At 36.3% G+C, this 18,358-nt stretch overlaps 1 pseudogene; it reads left to right on the top strand.

The window, feature by feature from the left end:
• Positions 1-9,113, top strand: part of LOC116147833 (butyrophilin-like protein 1) — a 140,367-nt pseudogene extending 131,254 nt beyond the window's left edge.
• Positions 9,114-18,358: the final 9,245 nt, after the last annotated feature.

Below are 18,358 nucleotides of genomic sequence, written 5' to 3' on the forward strand. Positions count from 1 at the left end.
TCAGTATCAGTAATTATCAGAGAAATGCAAATCAAAACTACAATGAGGTATCACCTCACGCCAGTCAGAATGGCATCATTCCAAAGTCCACAAATGACAAATGCTGGAGAGGCTGTGGAGAAAAGGGAGCCCTCCTACACTGCTGGTGGGAATGCAGTTTGGTGCAGCCACTGTGGAAAACAGTACGGATATTCCTCAAAAGACTACAAGCAGACTTACCATATGACCCAGTAATCCCACTCCTGGGCATATATCCAGAAGGAACCCTACTTCAAAAAGACACCTGCACCCCAATGTTCATAGCAGCACTATTTACAATAGTCAAGACATGGAAGCAGCCTAGATATCCATCAACAGATGACTGAATAAAGAAGCTGTGGTATATTTATACAATGGAATACTATTCAGCCCTAAAAACCAACAACATAACACCATTTGCAGCAACATAGATGTCCCTGGAGAATGTCATTCTAAGTGAAGTGAGCCAGAAAGAGAAAGAAAAATACCATATGAGATTGCTCGTATGTGAAATCTTAAAAACAAAACAAAACAAAACAAAACAAAACATAAATATAAAACAGAAACAGACTCATAGACGTAGAATACAAACTTGTGGTTGCCAAGGGGGAGGAAGGTAGGAAGGGATATACTGGGAGTTCAAAATTTGTAATACTGACAGACATATGTAGAATAGATAAACAAGATTATACTGTATAGCACAGGGAAATATATACAAGATCTTGTGGTAGCTCACAGTGAAAAAAAATGTGACAACGAATATATATATGTTCATGTATAACTGAAAACATTGTGCTCTACACTGGAATTTGGCACAACATTGTAAAATGACTATAACTCAATAAAAAAATGTTAAAAAAAAGCAAAGGTTAACTTAGGTGAATGTGTAGTGAGAAGAAATAATAAACTATACATGGAAACACTAAAACAAAACAATATATTAGTTATAAAATAAGATGAGGCCAAATAAGAGAAGAAATGAAAAATTATGTACTCAGCTGATTGAAAATTCAAGTTCAATGAAGATACGGCAAATTATAATAAATACATATGCATATACTTATTGTGATTGGATGTATATTCTATGATCTAAAACTTGTTTCTTAGTGATGTTATGGAAATAGACTTTCTAAAAGCTCTGGAGACAAAGCAAGTTACACAAAAACTTGTCATGTTATCACTATTATTTTCATGAAAGTGTAAAAATAAATAATACTGACACTCTGGAAATGACTTACATAATATTGCACAGTATTATCATTTGATATTTTACTAAAGTATAGGTAGTGAAAGATCCACCCAGAACTGTAAAGATAACATGTATATTTTTTCTCAGTTCCTTTTCTGAAAATGAATGCTTTCCTTCTGTACTTGATTGTCATTGTGATGGGAATTAAGGCCCAAACACACAAAATCTTCCCTGTTTTACACTAATGTTACTTGCTTCTCATGGTTCTGTGGCTATTTTAAAGATAGAAAATATTAAGAGATGCTGAACACGTTCATATGCTACACTTACATTTGCTATAAACAATAACATTAAAAATAAATTCAGTGCATTCAAAATTTTTGAATTATCACTGCAACTTTAATATATAGTATGAATGTATTTAAATCCAACTAAGATTTAAGTACTAAAGTTCATGTACCGAGACTAACATAATAACCTTACTTAATATTTTCCTGTCAGAAGATTTCCATAGTCTCAAATTGACCAGCAAATTTAAATTTCTATGTCCAGAAATGACAGAGGGAAGACTAGTAGAACTTGGGAAGTTAGAAACTTAGGATGATTGAGATTTATAGGGCTACCTTAGAGGAGATTTGAAAGTCAGAGAAATTGTCATTTGCCTTTATGAATTTTAAATTATGGCTTATTCAGACAACAGTAAAAGGTTAACTTATGCAAGTTTTCCCTAAGAATACAAGGGTAGCCTGGAAGCTAAGATTGCAGACTGTGCACTAAAGATCCATAACCAGAAAATTTATTATTAAGATAGAACTAAATATGAAATTTGGAGTCAATCAACTCTAAGTTCATGTCCAAGTTCAGTCGCTTGCAAGCCCTGTGGCCTTGGGCAAGTCATTTAACATTTTTTATACAAATGTTTCTCTTCTATAAATTAGGAATAACAATGTATAGTAAATTAATTGATTTATTTTAGAACTACTTTTTTTTTTAATGGTGTGGGACCCAACAGAAAACACATACTTCCTTGGTATCTTTTTTTTTTTTTTTTACAAAGAGGGTGTCTATGTGTTGGATTAACAATTTCATTTAAGGGTGTGTTTTATGGAACCTTTTGAGTAGGCTGTAGAGTTGAGAGTAAAATCATTTGGGTGGCCTGAGTTGCCACTCAAACCTCTTTACCTTAGAACTACTTATTAAAGATTGGTGAGAGGGACAGACTATAAGCGGGCAAAGGTAGAAACAAGGAAACCAGTTAGAAGACAGCTGAAGTAGTTCAGGCAAGAGATGTTGGTGCTTAGGTTAAGACTGTCATCATGGTAAAAAGTGGTCTGATTTGGAGTATAATTTGAAAGTATCACATATGGGATTTTCTGGTAGATTAGATGAGGATAGTGAGAGAAAGGAGTTAGAGATGACTTCAAGATATTTGGCCTGAGCATTGGGTGAGTACAGTGCCAATACCTGTGTGTAGAAGGAATCAGGACTTGGGTTTTGGATATGTTAAGAGTGACATGCCTCTTGTATATCTTCAGGACCACTGCATTATAGTTATATAGGTTGTTCACTGCACAAAGGGATATGGGGACTAAAATCCCTAACACTGTCCCTGCTGTGGGGCTGCCTCTGCCTGGAGGAAGGAACACTCTCTAATTCGCAGCAAAGCAACCTAAAAGCTAATAGAGGCCTTGGACAACCAGAGGGTTGGGGGTGATTTATGGGTGGTTTGTCCTTGTGTGGTTGACAGGGTCGTTTGTAGATACTAAATAAATTAAAATGAAAAATGCTCACCAGAGTGACTAGCATATAGTAGATGCTGAGTGCATGTTAATTCTCTTCCTTTCCTATTGTGTATGGTTTTGTTTTTCTTATCTGTGTACCCTTAAATTCTTCAAACTATGTAGCTTCTTGCACTGGTTAAATGTGTTTCACTGATTAACTGTTGCTAAGGAGGTTTGTTTCCTAAGAAACATGAGATGTAAATGACAACTGTAGACAATAGCTGTACAACATCAAAAGTGAACCCTAATGTAAACTATGGACTTTGGTTGATAATAATGTGTCTGTGTTGGTTCATAGATTTTACCAAATATGCCATACCGATGAGAGATGTTGAGGGTAGGGGAGTATATATATGTGTGGGTAGGGAAGGTTATGTGTGAACACTCTGTATTTTCTGCTCAATTTTGCTGTGAACCTGAAACTGCTCTAAAAAATAAAGTCTATTTATTAAAAAAAAAAAGGAAAAAAACCTCAAAAAGCAGTAGACAATAGCAGCACTTTTTTGTGACCTTGGAATTTCAGTACATACAGGTCCTACTCTAATGTGATGAGTTGTCAGGGATTTATTCTTCCATTTATATTAAGAAAGGCTCACTGAGTGGTTAGCATTTCTGAGCTCTGGGGTACCAAATTTCTCTTGAGTGCTCAGATTACTTTTGTTAACTGATTAGGAGGCGAATGAGAAAGGAATTGAATAGCACTGGGAAAAATGTCCCTCACAGTGTGAAGGTGAACATTTCTGAACATATCTCAGAATCTTCTATGTGCTACTTTGGTTACTTGACTTTTTACTTTTTATAGCCCCTTATGTTATAACAGGAAGCAAACATGGATTTTCCTTTAATTTTACCATAATCTCTAAATATACTTACCTCGATCATCATATGAAGTATCTACAGGATTAAGGAAAAAATATGAGAGTCTTAATTTCTCATAAACAATTTCTGTATTAATTTCTTAGCAATTCAAGATCTAATTTATTTACCACTTTCTGTTGAATATGAATGTCGGAATCCTAAAAGATAAGATAAAAACATGAGACTCTACCTTGACAACTATGTCTATATTATTTTTTTATTAGGTGAAAATCTATTTACCTCTTTCTCTTTTAGATCTTTGAGAGGAAAAATCTTTTGGGGAAAAAGCCAAGACATATTAAGTTAACTAACAGCTCATCAAGAAAAGTTTTATCATTAGTCTCAATCCAACTATTAAGACATTTTTCTACTTTCACAGTAGTGTTCTCATTTTCTTTGGATTTCATTTCAGGAAAGAAAGAGGGGATGCCATGGCCCTGCTAACTAAAATTTGCACTTGCCACCTGTCGCTACACAATGATTAAATCAAGAGCCACTGCAGCCACTGACCTTTTACACCCTGAGAGAATTTGAGGGTGGAGATCAGGAATGAGGCACTCTGTGCTCTGGGAAAAACTGGCAGAACAGGCCTTCAGATAGTTAGATATTTTCAGGAGATTTTATGAGCCCAAATTCTTGCATCTCCTTATATCTAGAAAAGCACTAAAATCATTAACAGTGGCATCTGCTCTTCGTGACTAGCAGCAAGCTTCTGCTAAAATGTGTGCTTGATTGCACATACTGCCCCCTACCTTCACTAAAATTGTATGTAATACTGAGTGACATTCCCTCTACCTCTTTGGAGCAGTTCTTCAGAGCTATCTGAAATGCTATGTCCTGGGCTATAGTCCTCATTTTGCCCCAGATAAAACTTAACTCACAGCTCTCATGTGCATTTTTTTCAGTCGACAGTCCTTTGCCTGTCAGTCATGACAGATAAATCACAAAGATAAGAAGAGAGGAAACGGGCCAAGAGTTCAAGTGTGGGGCATGGACACCTAGCAGAGTGACCAAGCTACCTCCTCTTTTCTTTCCTCTTGGGGATATGAATCTTTGTGCTTCCAGTGTGCGTGTGTGTGTGTGTGTGTGCGCGCGTGGTGTGTCCCTATAAAAAAGTAGACAGTGCCTTGCAAACACCTTAGGACCATCAGATTTCTAGATGTTTTATTGTAAGTGATCTTTATTATTATTCCTCACTCATGTCAGACCACATGTTCTGATTTGAGGGACAGAGTGTAACTCTATAATAATAAATACTGAAACTCAGTATAAAATGAGCCTTTGTCTTAAACTAAGTGGGGATAGTATGACATAAGAATATGAGTACTGAATTCAGGGCCACAAACCTGGGTTCGCTAGCCAACTCCTCCCTTTGCTAGGTGAATTTAGGTAAGTCTCTTAACTTTTGAGCATCAATTTCATCTTCTAAATTGGAGATAATAATATAAGTTGTGCTCACCTATTATACTTTATAGCTTACAAAGTGTCTTTTCACATATAGCATTCAATCTTCATGACAGCCCATAAATTATGTATTTTATTCCCATTTTATGCATCAGAAAATTGCTTCATAGGGGTTCCTTAATCTTTCCAAGATCTTGGGATAAACAGAAGCTGGAAAGAATTCTTTTAGTGGTCTTAGGAAGGGAACATATTTGCCTTCTCTCAGAAAAAAAAATGCTCAGTCTTTCTTGTGTTTATCTATTAGAGAGATGATTGGCAGTTGGATATTATAACAACAAAAGATGTGCTGACCTGACAGATCATGCTTAAAGGAAGATAAGTCCATTTTGTTCTCTAAAGAGCACTTTTTCTCCATTAATTCTCTAGTAGTTCCTAATCTATTTACCTCTACCATCCTCATAGTCCAGAAGACTGGCACCTGGAGAAAAAAGGAGAGAGAGCTCCATGATTTTGCTTCTTGAAAATTAGCGAGACTTTAAGACTCTGAGAGCTAATGTAGACATGATGTCCTGATAGTGAGTAATGATGGGAATTAATTTACTTTGTTAGGAACTAGGGACTGTGCATGAATAGCTAAGTGACCATGCTATTCACCATTTCCTTAATATTATCCAGGCTAGATAATAATCAGAAGGGGCATCAAAGATGCTTTTCCCTTTTGGTACTCCAGCATCTAGCTCCTGTTTTTCTTTTCTTAGTAATCCTGGGCTATCTTTCAGCAACTTTGGCATCTCACTGGATATTGCTGTGGAAAATCTGCTTCACCTCTTCACATCTTTAATGTGGTGCTCTCCTTCTCAATCATAATTATCTTATGTTCACTGTCATTATTCCTAGCTATGCTAGATTCTTCTCCATGGCTCCCTTGCTGAGGTCTTCTTCCCTACCAGGTTTAGACTTTCTGCTTCATTGCCTGAGGAGCCTGCTATTTCCATGGTTTGGTATCTCTGTTGCTGTTCTTGGACCACGGGAGACATCAGAAGAGAGCTTCACAATCATGCAGATCTACCCATTACTATTTCATTCTGCCCAATTCCAGTTTGGCACTCATTGTTGCATAGAAATCTTTGGTAGATTTCTCCCAGGAACTTAGTAGTTCAGTTCAGGAAGTGATGCACTATGCAAGGTGCTGGAAATTATAACAAGACTGATTTGGTCCCTGATTTATTCCATAAATGCTTATTTACTATCTTTCTGTTTCTCATGGGTATAAGTACTTACTTTGTTCAGAACTGTATCTTGAGACATCAATTTCTGTGGAAGAATTAAGCAAAAATATTTCTGTTAGCTACTTATGAGAGATATTCTTCCTCCTGTTCAACTCTCCTCTCTCTAAACTTTTCTTCTTTACTCCCCAAATAGTCTTCTTGACATGATGCATTACTGGTTCCCACCTCTTCTCAGTGCTTCCAGCCAGCCCTGTTTTATCTATCCTGCCATACCACTTACTATTTTCTGAGAGCTCACAGGCACAGAGGATGAGAAATAAAGAGGGGATGCAGCTGACTCGAAAGGAGTGGGAAAGATGCTAAGAAAAATCCTGGAGACGTCTCTTGACATAGAAATAGGTCATTGTTTTTGTAAGCCCCATTTCTGTTTCTGACAAGTACTACTCTATATTTGTTTCTTCTTATCACCTCCCCAAAATTAAGTAATTAAAATTATTGAATTCTTCCCATATTATATTAGCTAGTGATATCTACCATAATGTCTTCACTCTTCTGTTTTCTTTTCCTCACTAATTTCCCTTGGAGTTCAGATAGCTTTCTTTTAGAGTATTCTTATTATTACTATTGTTAAACTCAGCGTGGGTTTTTTTTGTTGTTGTTGTTGGCATTATAGGTAACATGAGCTTTGGGAGTTTAAAAGTGCAGGGCAATCACTAATAGGTCAGAGATTCTTTGATTCATGTGCTGAAATGGATTCCAGAATATTGGCAAGGCCTCTAGATATCTGATAAATAGAAATGAACTCAGACTGAATGTTGGCATCCCTTCCTCTGTGACTTTCATAGGGAATCTCCCTTTTGACTCATTGTTACTCACCCTTTTGCTTGCGTCGTGTCCATCTTGTTAACAAAATAGCCAGAATGGCAAATCCCAGTAGAGTCAAGATGACAGCCAAAGTTATTTCTGAAACAAAAACTCACCTGTAGGCCTATTTATTTAAAACTTGTTATTATCAGAGACAACTTCTGGTCACTTCTTACATACAGATACCCATTTTCCCTTCATCCACTTTTCTGCCACCTCAACCGCTTTCTTTCTTTCTCTTCATCATCTTATTGTCCTCACATTTCTTTCCCTGTCCATTTCTTGGCTTTTCTGCTCCTCCTTTCGGTCAGATACTAAGACCCTCAGATGCTATGCCCCCATGGTTTAGAGTGGGGAATCTGATAGATTTCCTCCTCATTGAACCCTTATTCTGTGGGCAGGATAAGATTAGAGGGAATCAGTGGTATGCCAAGCAATCCATTGGGATATGAGAAAAATATTGTTCTATTTTTATGTTATATTTTTGTCTATATATATATGTCTTTTTATCTTATAGCTTTAAAATTAATAGGTTTTCTGTTTTAAAACATATATATCAGTAGAATAGTATGTTCCGAAAAATTTAAAATAGACATATATAAGGAATGCATACTCAAAATTTTTGCATGGATTAGTGATAAAAAAACTTTGGAGGCCCCTGACTGAAGGTCATTTATTTCATATTAATGAAAGCCACAGTAGAGGACAGAAATTTCTTATCACTGGAAAAGACTTTTCAGTTATCACCTACTAAGCTCCTCATATAAGATAGATATTTATGAGGGTTGTTACTATGGTGAATAGGAGAAAGTACGGTGGGACTTCCTAACCTGTGTTTGTTTCTGTGTCATAGGAGAGAAAATCTTAGATATCTTGCTATGGTTATGAAAAACAGAGACTATGGAAGCTTCAGAAGAAAAAGAAAGAAAGAAAGGAAGAAAAAAAAGCAGAAAGGAATGAAGCAAGAAGTAAGGAGGGAAGAAAAAAAGAAAGAAAGTAGGTAGGAAGAGAGGAAGGATGGGAGAAAGAATGAGAGGAAGGAGTGAATGAAAGAACCAACCATAAATCTGCCTATGACAATTTCAAAATGTAGAATAGATGAAAAAAAATAAGATTGTACTGTGTAGCACAGGGAAATATATACAGGATCTTGTGGTGGCTCAAAGCGAAAGAGAATGTGACAATGAATGTATGTATGTTCATGTATAACTGAAAAATTGTGCTCTACACTGGAATTTGACACAACATTGTAAAATGACTATAACTCAATAAAAAAAAGTTTAAAATAAAAAAAGAAAAATTTGGAAGAAAAATTAACTCTGAAGGGCTAAGAAAATTAATTACAACAACATTAAGGCTACTGCAAAAATCAGTACATGAATTCACCTCAAGATGTAATGATACACCTCCAACTGGAGCAAATTAGGCAAATGTCTACTGAGTCTTTTAGGTGTTAGATCATGTGAGAAAATTCTCTTATCAAATTAACCTTCAGAGAATTTGCTCCTAATGGACTCCTAAAATGAACAGTAAGTAGTTTGGCCCCTATCATGAAAGTAAAAATTTCATATCTGATGTGAAATAATCCTTAGGGGAGGAAGGGATAAGCAGGTGGTGTACTTGGATCAAGCCTCAGGAAAATAGTACTCCCCTTGAATGGTGTCTGAAATATTCTTGCTTTAGGCCATTTAGAAAATGATCCTCTCCATTTATGAGGAAAATAAGAGGAAGAGTTGAGAAAGATTATAAAGTGAGCAATATTATAGGAAGTGAGATAACAGGCTAAGGAATTTTCCTATTGCTCTGGAAGGTAGCTGGTTTCTTTGACCAGTTCAAAACTAATCAGACTGAAGGAGAAATAGGCACTCTCACTCTAGAGCTGAGTTGAATGTGTTGTTTTCCCCAGGTTTCTAGAGAAGTCGATGAGAGTGAAAGAAAGGGTATTGAATTTGAAAGAAAGCAGGCAAGGAAGATAAAGTTCCCAAAGAGAAGACTCCTGAGTGAACAAAGTCAAGGAGGCCTCAGAGAAGGAATCACCATACCCAAGACTGCCATTTTCCAGATACTATCTTCAGTGGGTTCTGCGTCATCTGGATTTCTTTGTCAGAGGGAGATCAAGATAAAATGAACACCCCAAGCTCACTGTTTCTGAGCAGTATGAACTTGGATGTGGGGAATGCCCTTGTAGGTAAGGGTGCAGAAGGTCGCAGAGGAATTGTGTGGCTCAGGTTGATCAGACCTAAGCAGACTACAGGAGTATGGCCTATGAAAGTTCTGGAATCTGTGTCATAACAAAGAACTAGAACTTAGAAAGGCAAGAGGAGGATCAAGAAGCTGGGAAGATTTCAGAATACTTTGGAGGACATTAAATTTAAGATACTGAAAGGGAGCTTATTCTATCTGGGCTCTGGAATAATTTCTAACTTTCCAGAGATTTTGAGGCCAGAGATTGTATTTCATTCATCTCTGTAACTCTTGAGGCAAAGAACCTCCTATAGATTAGACACTAAATAAATGTTTGATGATTAAAAATGAAAAACATTTTGTTTAAATAGACCTTTAATTTATATTTATAAAATATATTTTTATAAATATTTAAAAAGAGGAACCTTGAAACAAATGAAGGGTGAACCATGAAGCTGAGGTGATGGAGTTAGATAGTAAGGGAAAGTTAAGAGGTCTGTGGTGCTAGGAAGAATGAGCCAGTGAATGGGATTCCATAAGCCATTGTGGAGAACAAGGAGAGCAGTAAGACTCCCTTTTATTTATCTAGGAACTATAAGGCTCTGTAGTAGATAGTTTCCAAGTACAAACTCATTTAATCCTCAATAACCTTCACCATGAAACCCTTTAAGATGGAAACATCTGAAGTTGCCCAGCCAACAAATGGCAGAGTTTCTGACTCCAAAGACCATACTCTATTTACAAAGCCATGTTTCATTTCAATCTTGGAGGCCTACTGTCCATGAAGATTTTTTTTTAGGCTAAGCAGCGAGCTGCAGGAGGAGGAGAGTAATGCTCTCCAGTTTTAGGATTCTCTACCTGCCAACTTTTAAAATTAACTTTGATGGTGGAAATCCTTATTTGGCCTATTTTTATGGTCTAGGTTGATGAGGAAGGGATCATTAAAAATTTCTACATATATAAGTTTAAATTGCTAATATTTAAATAATCACTCCATATTTTAATTGACTATTGACACAGATTCATTCTAATTACACTGCAGTTATTAGAACCATTACAAATCCAATAGTCAGTCACAGTGATAAACTACGTAATTTTGACTATGTTAATAGCATACCATCAAAGAATTATATATAATTTGATTGTATAACATTTTACAAAATAAATTAATATCTCGGCCTGTTTTCTGAATTGCAGCTATCTTACTGTAGACTAACTGTAAACTTGCAGAAAAATTCTAATGGAGGAAACGTAATAATTCTATGGTATTACCATCATAACTACTACTACCATCATAAACCTGAACCCAAATTCAAACTAAACCAAAAAAACAAAACACCCCCTGTGATAGTTCATGTGTCAACTTCCCTAGGCTATTGTGCCCAGTTATTTGATCAAATACCAGTCTAGATGTTGCTATGAAGGTATCTTTTAGATGTAATAAGCATTTACAATCACAAGTCTAAGTAAAGCAAGTTACTGTCCGTAATATGGGTAGGACTCATCCAATCAGTTGAAGGCCTTCAGAGCAAAGGCTGAGATATCCTAAGGAAGAAAAGAATCATGTCTCAAGACTGCATCAGGGAACTTTGCCTGTGTTTCCAACATGCTTGGCTTACCCTGTGGATTTCAAACTCACAACAGCAATATCAACTCTTACATAAATTTATAGCCTGCTCACCCACCCTACATATTTCAGACTTGCCAGCCCCTACAGTTGTGTAAGCCAATTCCTTGCAATAAATCTCCTTTTCTATATACCCTGTTACTTCTCTTTCTCTGGAGAACCCTGATGAATACACCCCCTGGCTTAATGTCTCATTATTGCCAATGTGATATAGTGTACATGTTAAAAGAAAACAAAACAGAACAACTAACTTTGGGCTCTCTGTGCACTTCCAGTATGGGTGGGGGACATTTGATGTATTTTAGAAAACTGACCACACACAATAGGAATTCTAAAATACTAACAGGGAGAAAGAAATAATGTGGAAAGAGTTCAGATATGTAGCTTTCAGTGGATTTGATTTGATGGAGGTTACAGTTTAAGAAATGTACAGTAGTGAATAGGAAGTATCACCTTTGATCCATATGCTTTGTTTGCCTCAGACTGATAAGCAAAGCAGATATCTTAAAAGTATACTTATCCTTTAATTTAGGTATTTGGATGAGATGAGAAAAATTATGCATATATATATAATATAAGCATAATGCTTCAGTCATACATGAACATACATATATTCATTTTCATATTCTTTTTCACCATAGGTTACTACAAGATATTGAATATAGTTCTCTATACTGTACAGTATGAACTTTTTGTTTATCTGTTTTATATATATTAGTTAGTATCTGCAAATCTCAAACTCCCAATTTATCCCTTCCCACTTCCTTCCCCCACTGGTAACCATAAGTTTGTTTTCTATGTCTATGAGTCTGTTTCTGTTTTGTAAATAAGTTCATTTATCTTTTTTTTTTTTTAGATTCTACATATAAATGATATCATATGATATTTTTCTTTCTCTTTCTGGCTTATTTCACTTAGAATGACAATCTCCAGATCCATCCATATTGCTGTAAGTGGCATTATTTTATTATTTTTTATGGTTGAATAGTATTCCATTTTATAAATATACCACAACTTCTTTATCTAGTCATCTGTTGATGGACATTTAGGCTGTTTCCATGTCTTGGCTACTGTAAATAGTGCTGCTGTGAATATTGGGGTGCATATATCTTTTTGAATTAAGGTTCACTCTGGATATATGCCCAGGAGTGGGATTGCTGGATCATATAGTAAGTCTGTTTGTAGTCTTTTGAGGAATCTCCATATTGTTCTCCCTAACGGCTGCACCAAACTACATTTCCACCAACAGTGTAGGAGGGTTCCCTTTTCTCCACAGCCTCTCCAGCATTTATGGTTTGTGGACTTTTGAATGATGCCCATTGTGACTGGTATGAGGTGATACCTCATTGTAGTTTTGATTTGCATTTCTCTGATAATTAGCAATATTGAGCATTTTTTCATGTGCCTATTGGCCATTTGTATGCCTTCACTGGAGAATTGCTTGTTTAAGTCTTCTGCCCATTTTTAGATTAGGTTTTTTTTTTTTTTCTTATTAAGTTGTATGAGCTGTTTATATATTCTGGAAATTAAGTCCTTGTCAGCCTCATCTTTTGTAAATATTTTCTCCCGTTCTGTAGGTTGTCTTTTTGTTTTGCTATGGTTTCCTTTGCTGTGCAAAAGCGTGTAAGTTTAATTAGGTCCCATTTATTTATTTTTGCCTTTATTTCTTTTGCCTGGGTAGATTACTCTAGGAGAACATTGCTAAGATTTTTAAGTCAGATGATGTTTTGCCTAAGTTTTCTTGTAAGAGGTTTATTGTGTCTTATCTTATGTTTAAGTCTTTAAGCCATTTTGAGTTTATTTTTTGTATATGGTGTGAGGTAGTATTCTAACTTCATTGATTTACATGCAGCTAGCTGTCCAGTTATCCCAACATCATTTGCTGGAGAGACTGTCTTTACTCCATTACATGTTCTTGCCTCCTTTGTCAAAGATTAATTGACCAGAAGTCTGTGGTTTTATTTCTGGGATTTCTGTTCTGTTCCATTGGTCCATATGTCTGTTCTTGTACCTGTACCATGCTGTTTTTATTACCGTAGTTCGGTAGTATTGTCTAAAGTCTGAGAAGGTTATTCCTCCAGCTTCATTCTTTTTCTTCAGTATTGCTTTGGCAATTCTGGATCTTTTGCCATTCCATATACATTTTAGGATTATTTGTTCTAGTTCTGTGAAAAATGTCCTGGATAATTTGATAGAGATCACATTAAATCTGTAGATTGCTTTGGGTAGTATGGTCATTTTAACAATATTAATTCTTCCAATCCAAGAACATGAGATATCTTTCCATTTCTTTAAATCATCTTTAATTTCCTTAGTCAATGTTTTGTAGTTCTTCAAGTATAAATCTTTCACTTCCTCGGTCAGATTTATTCCTAAGTACTTTATTTATTTATTTATTCGGATGTAATTTTAAAAGGGATTGTTTCTTTACTTTCCTTTTTGACTATCTCTTAGGCTGTATAAAATATATAGGAGATGAACCATAAAACAGGCAGATAAAGTTTGACTAGTATGTTGGGTTCAAATACTGCTTTTGAAAAGAAAAGTTGTGACTGAATTTCAGGAAACTATTTTAGAGGAATTGATGGTTCTTTGTGAGTGTGTAGCTTGTCTTCTTAATGTCTAGCGCTTATTACCTGAAGACTATACTCAGTTGGCCCCCCCAAATACTGGAGCGCTAAGGCTGTCCCTCCAGAGAAATGTGGGTATATACTGAAGACACATGTGGTTCACATAACTGCTGTTGTATCCACTGAGACCCACTGAGAGAATGATGACTTCAGTGGGAAAAGTTCAGTGAAATTCTTGGGATAAAAATAGAATGTATTACTTTGCTAGGGCTGCTGTAACAAAGTACCACAAATGAGTGGCTTAAACTAGAGAAGTTTGTTGTCTCACAGTTGTGAAAAGTACAGGTCTGAGATCAAGGTATCAGCAGGACTATACTTCCTCTCAAAGTACAGGAAAAGGATCTGTTCCATGCCTCTCTTCTAACTTTTCATGCTTTGCCAGCAATCTTGAACATTCCTTGGCTTGTGGGACCAAACTCCATTCTTGATATGATGTGTGCATGTTTGTGTCCAGATTTAACCTTTTTATGAGGACACCAGTAATGTTGGATTAGGGACTCACCCTACTCCAGTATGACCTCATCTTAGCCAATTACATTCATAAGGACCCTAATTCCAGATAAAGTCACATACTGAATGACTTCAACATGTGACTTCTGAGGGATATGGGTTGGTGGTGGGGGACACAATTCTACCCATAATATAGAGTATGCAGAGGAGGAAATGGGAAACAGGGAAATATAAATAGATTATTTAGATAACCATTCTGAGAAGTTTGATTATGAAAAGAGAATGAGTTAGGAGAGTATATTAGAGGACACAGAGTTGATGAAAAATTGTATTGTTTTAATTTTAACCTGGGAAAGATTTAAAAAATTTTTAGGTTTATGGGGAGAAGCTTGTACAAAAGCTAAGAGGAATAATTGGTGGATCCAAGTACCAGAGAGGCAATACAGGATGGATGTGGGGAAGAAGAATTGGTGCTTCCTGTAAAGGAAGAGGAATATTTCTTTTAATATAACAAGGAGGAAGGAATAATGGCGAGGTGCACAGTTAAATAGGTTTGTTATTTGCATACAGTACCCTTCTGATAGATCCTTCTTTTTCTTCTTCTTCCTCTTACAATTATATTTTTATTCAAAGAGGGAATATAGTCATAAACTGAGAATAAGGGCATAGTAGAGTTGGAAGTTTAAAGAAAGTGGAATTTTTTTTTACTGAAATTGCCTGCAAAATAAGGGAATGCAAATGGCTGGAGATGCATAGGAGGATTATCAGATAGTGCTGGTGTCCAAGAATTGATATATAGGTACACATGTATGAAGGAAACAATCTACTCATTTGTGTGGGATGTTATAGCAGGCTAAGCTGCCAGTATAAGAAATGGATAATTAGATTAATTTGGAATTTTGCCAAGTTGATGTGACAGAAGGACAATGACACCAGTATTTTCATTTATTAGTAAGAGAATACTTCAAATTATTAGCCATGGCACCTAAATAAGAAAGGGCAGGAAGTGAAGTCAGGAGTGACTCATGATCAGGAGAAATTGAGGGGCCTAATGAAAGTGTCACCCTGGAAGAGAAGCAGTAGCTAAGTAATCAAGGACTGGAGTTTACAACTCCAGTTTCACCTGTATATTCAGTTGTGGATGTCATTTGCAGCCAAACGTAAGGGGAGAGTGCAGCAGGAAGGATGAGAATCAATCACAAGTGACAAATATCGAACATATAAATTGATTGAGATATAAAAGTCTATTTCTCACAGAAAAGAATTTGAGAATTGGGCATTGGAGTAGATCCATGGAGTTGTCAATAATGCAAGTTCATTTTAATTTCTCTGACATCCATGTCATATTACAGGGTCATATGTGTTCTTTGAGTTCCATCCATCATGACATATTACAGCCAGAAGAAAAAGTAAAGAAGAAAAGACACAATTTCCTTTTAAGAACACATCTTTATAATTCAGCATTTAATACACCACCATCATTTAGTCATATACAACAGGGGAGGCTAGGAAATCTAATATTTATATGAGGCTATCATAGGAAAAGGTAATAATAAGAAGAAATCTATAACTAAAGAAGAAGGGAGAAGTGATATGGAGGACAATTGTGAGTCTGTGTCCCAGAGCTTCATCTTGAGAATGATCCAGTAAGGAGTAGAAAAAATCAATTTATATCTCATTGCGGGAGAATTGTGATCTTCATGGGGTCCCCAAATAATCATTTTTCATGGAGAGGTAGGCATATGAATTACAACATCAGTAGCTTTCTCCTTCCCCTGGACAGATGGTTAGGGGGCCTGACTCAGAGGACCAAAGTCTGAAAAGTGGCCTTAGGACACCATAGAATGTATTCTGGGGAAAGGTGAAAATGTGGGATCCAGCTGTCATGTTATAGAAAGATACATCTCCAGCCTCATAATCTAGGAATATCCCTACTCTAAGGAGAGTTTCTTTTAGAATAAGAGACGTTACTGGGGAGGTGAGGGCCCAGTATTCTCCCTTGTAGAGCCTAATGGCCCAGAAACCATTCTGTGGGGACATTGTGACTCTCCCCTTCCTTGTTACATTATCCCTACAAATTCCCAAGTCCCAGGATAGCATGTCCTCAACCTGTATTTCCCAGTAGCATCTCCCTGAACTGATGTGTGGCTGACCCAGCACACAGGGAAGGGAGTCAAATCTCTGTGGGGAGCTGGGTAGATCTTGACATGTTTCTTGCCAGGTAACTTGTCTCCCTTTTTCAGACAGGAGGAGGGCAGGATGGGCAGTGGCTGCATCCAGGGTCATGTTTACTGCAAAGACAAGTGGACCATCACGTTTCTGGGAAGGGTCTTAGTAGGCCTGGGCCAGAAGATTCCCATTCTGTGAGGACTCCTCTGGCCCTGGGTAGACCCAGCTCACTTCCACCCAACATTCTTCCAGACTATCCCACAAAGGTCAAGGTCCCTTGAAGATCATCATAGGCTCACCAGCTTCAAATTCTTCTTTCCTCCAATCTGCAAGGAAAAAATAAACATGAGAACCCATCATATGAAAGATGAAGCTGCCTGTCTGTCCAAAATACTATGAGTATAAATTCCCTAGGATTAACTCAAAGGTAATAGCAACCAAAGAATATACATTTTCAAACCTTGAACTTCTTTTTACAGTCTACTGAATTATGTCTGACTTGAGATACCAATGTTACTCCAGTATAAATATCTATAATCTATTTAGGATGTTTGAGAGGAAGTAGGGAACACAGTGTGTCTGACCAAATAACTTAATTTTCACTTAGTTTCCTTAGATTTTAGCAGGTGAACTGCTCTACACATGCTCAAAACACAATGTAAGATGCAATTAAAAAAACAAAAAAAACTGCTAAAATTTAATGTTTTAAAGACATGATTATCTGTTAAAATATTGAGTAATCTATGACATTCATGTTGTATATGCTTTGGAGTTCCTTTGATTTTCAGTATATTGTTTCACACACTGTAAGTGTTCATTTAAGGTATCTTCAATAATAGGACATTCTTCATCAGATTCCACATCACTCACCAGCATATAATGGTGCGTTCCTCCAGACTGCAAAAGAACAAAATAGGAAACCCTTTACCTTCTTTTCTTCCCTATTTTCTCTCATTGTCTTTCCCGTTTCTTCCTGTCTTTGTCCTATTTCTTCTTTTGAATCCCTTGGACTTCCTCTATCCATTCTGTATTGCTTTCGTATTCCATTTCTTTCAAACATGATAATAAAAACGGTCAGGTGTAAGACAGGTAGAAATATAGAAGCAAGAAAAGGTGGGAGGGACAGAAGAAGAGCAAGAAGGAGGGAGCAGCAAATAAAGACAAGAAAGAAGGAAGGAGGAGAGGAGGAAAAATATGCTGAATCACTTCTCATTTATGCTTCAGAGAGAATACATTGAAATTACAGAAATTTAAATAAAGAAAAACAAATCCTTCTTTGCTGAATATAAACATTTTTATTTTACTTTTGCATCCTATCCTCCTGTTATAGGGGCAAAACGCAAGAGAGATGGAAGAATGGAGATTTCTGAGAGATAAGCATTACTCACCAGACTTGAATTGAGCCTTCCTCCTATCTGAGAGAAAATACATGAATACGCATATATTTGACAGGATTTCTTAACATTATAAAAAGATGCAATTAAAGCCATACATCTGCTAATGTCTGTGTCTGCATATTGGTCAAGTAATGCACATTTAAAAAATGATGAGAGAAATCTCTAAAGTCCATTCCAAATGAAAAATTTGCTTCAATTTGAAGAATACTATATAATATGAAGGGTCATGAGACAATCCTTCTAGTGAGGTACTAAAAAGTGTTGTAGGAATACCTTATGAAATAGCGTTAGCCTGCAGAGATACAATAGCACTGAAGTTTCTTGAGTGAAAAATGCAATGCAATATAAAATATCCTGAAAACAATTTGTTGAATATTGTTTGAGTGGATTAAAATAAAAATGAAAGAAGAATAATAACGAACGTTGGGAAGAGAAAATAAGCAGGGAAAATAAGAAAAAATGTTTACAGACATTGGACCACATGAGGGTAAGGCCAAAAGAAGGGAACTACCAAGTCACAAGTTTACATGTGACATTAGTAATAGACAAATACATAAA

This window comes from Camelus dromedarius, chromosome 19 (genome assembly GCF_036321535.1).
Source record: "Camelus dromedarius isolate mCamDro1 chromosome 19, mCamDro1.pat, whole genome shotgun sequence".
In the NCBI taxonomy this organism is placed as follows: Eukaryota; Metazoa; Chordata; class Mammalia; order Artiodactyla; family Camelidae; genus Camelus; species Camelus dromedarius.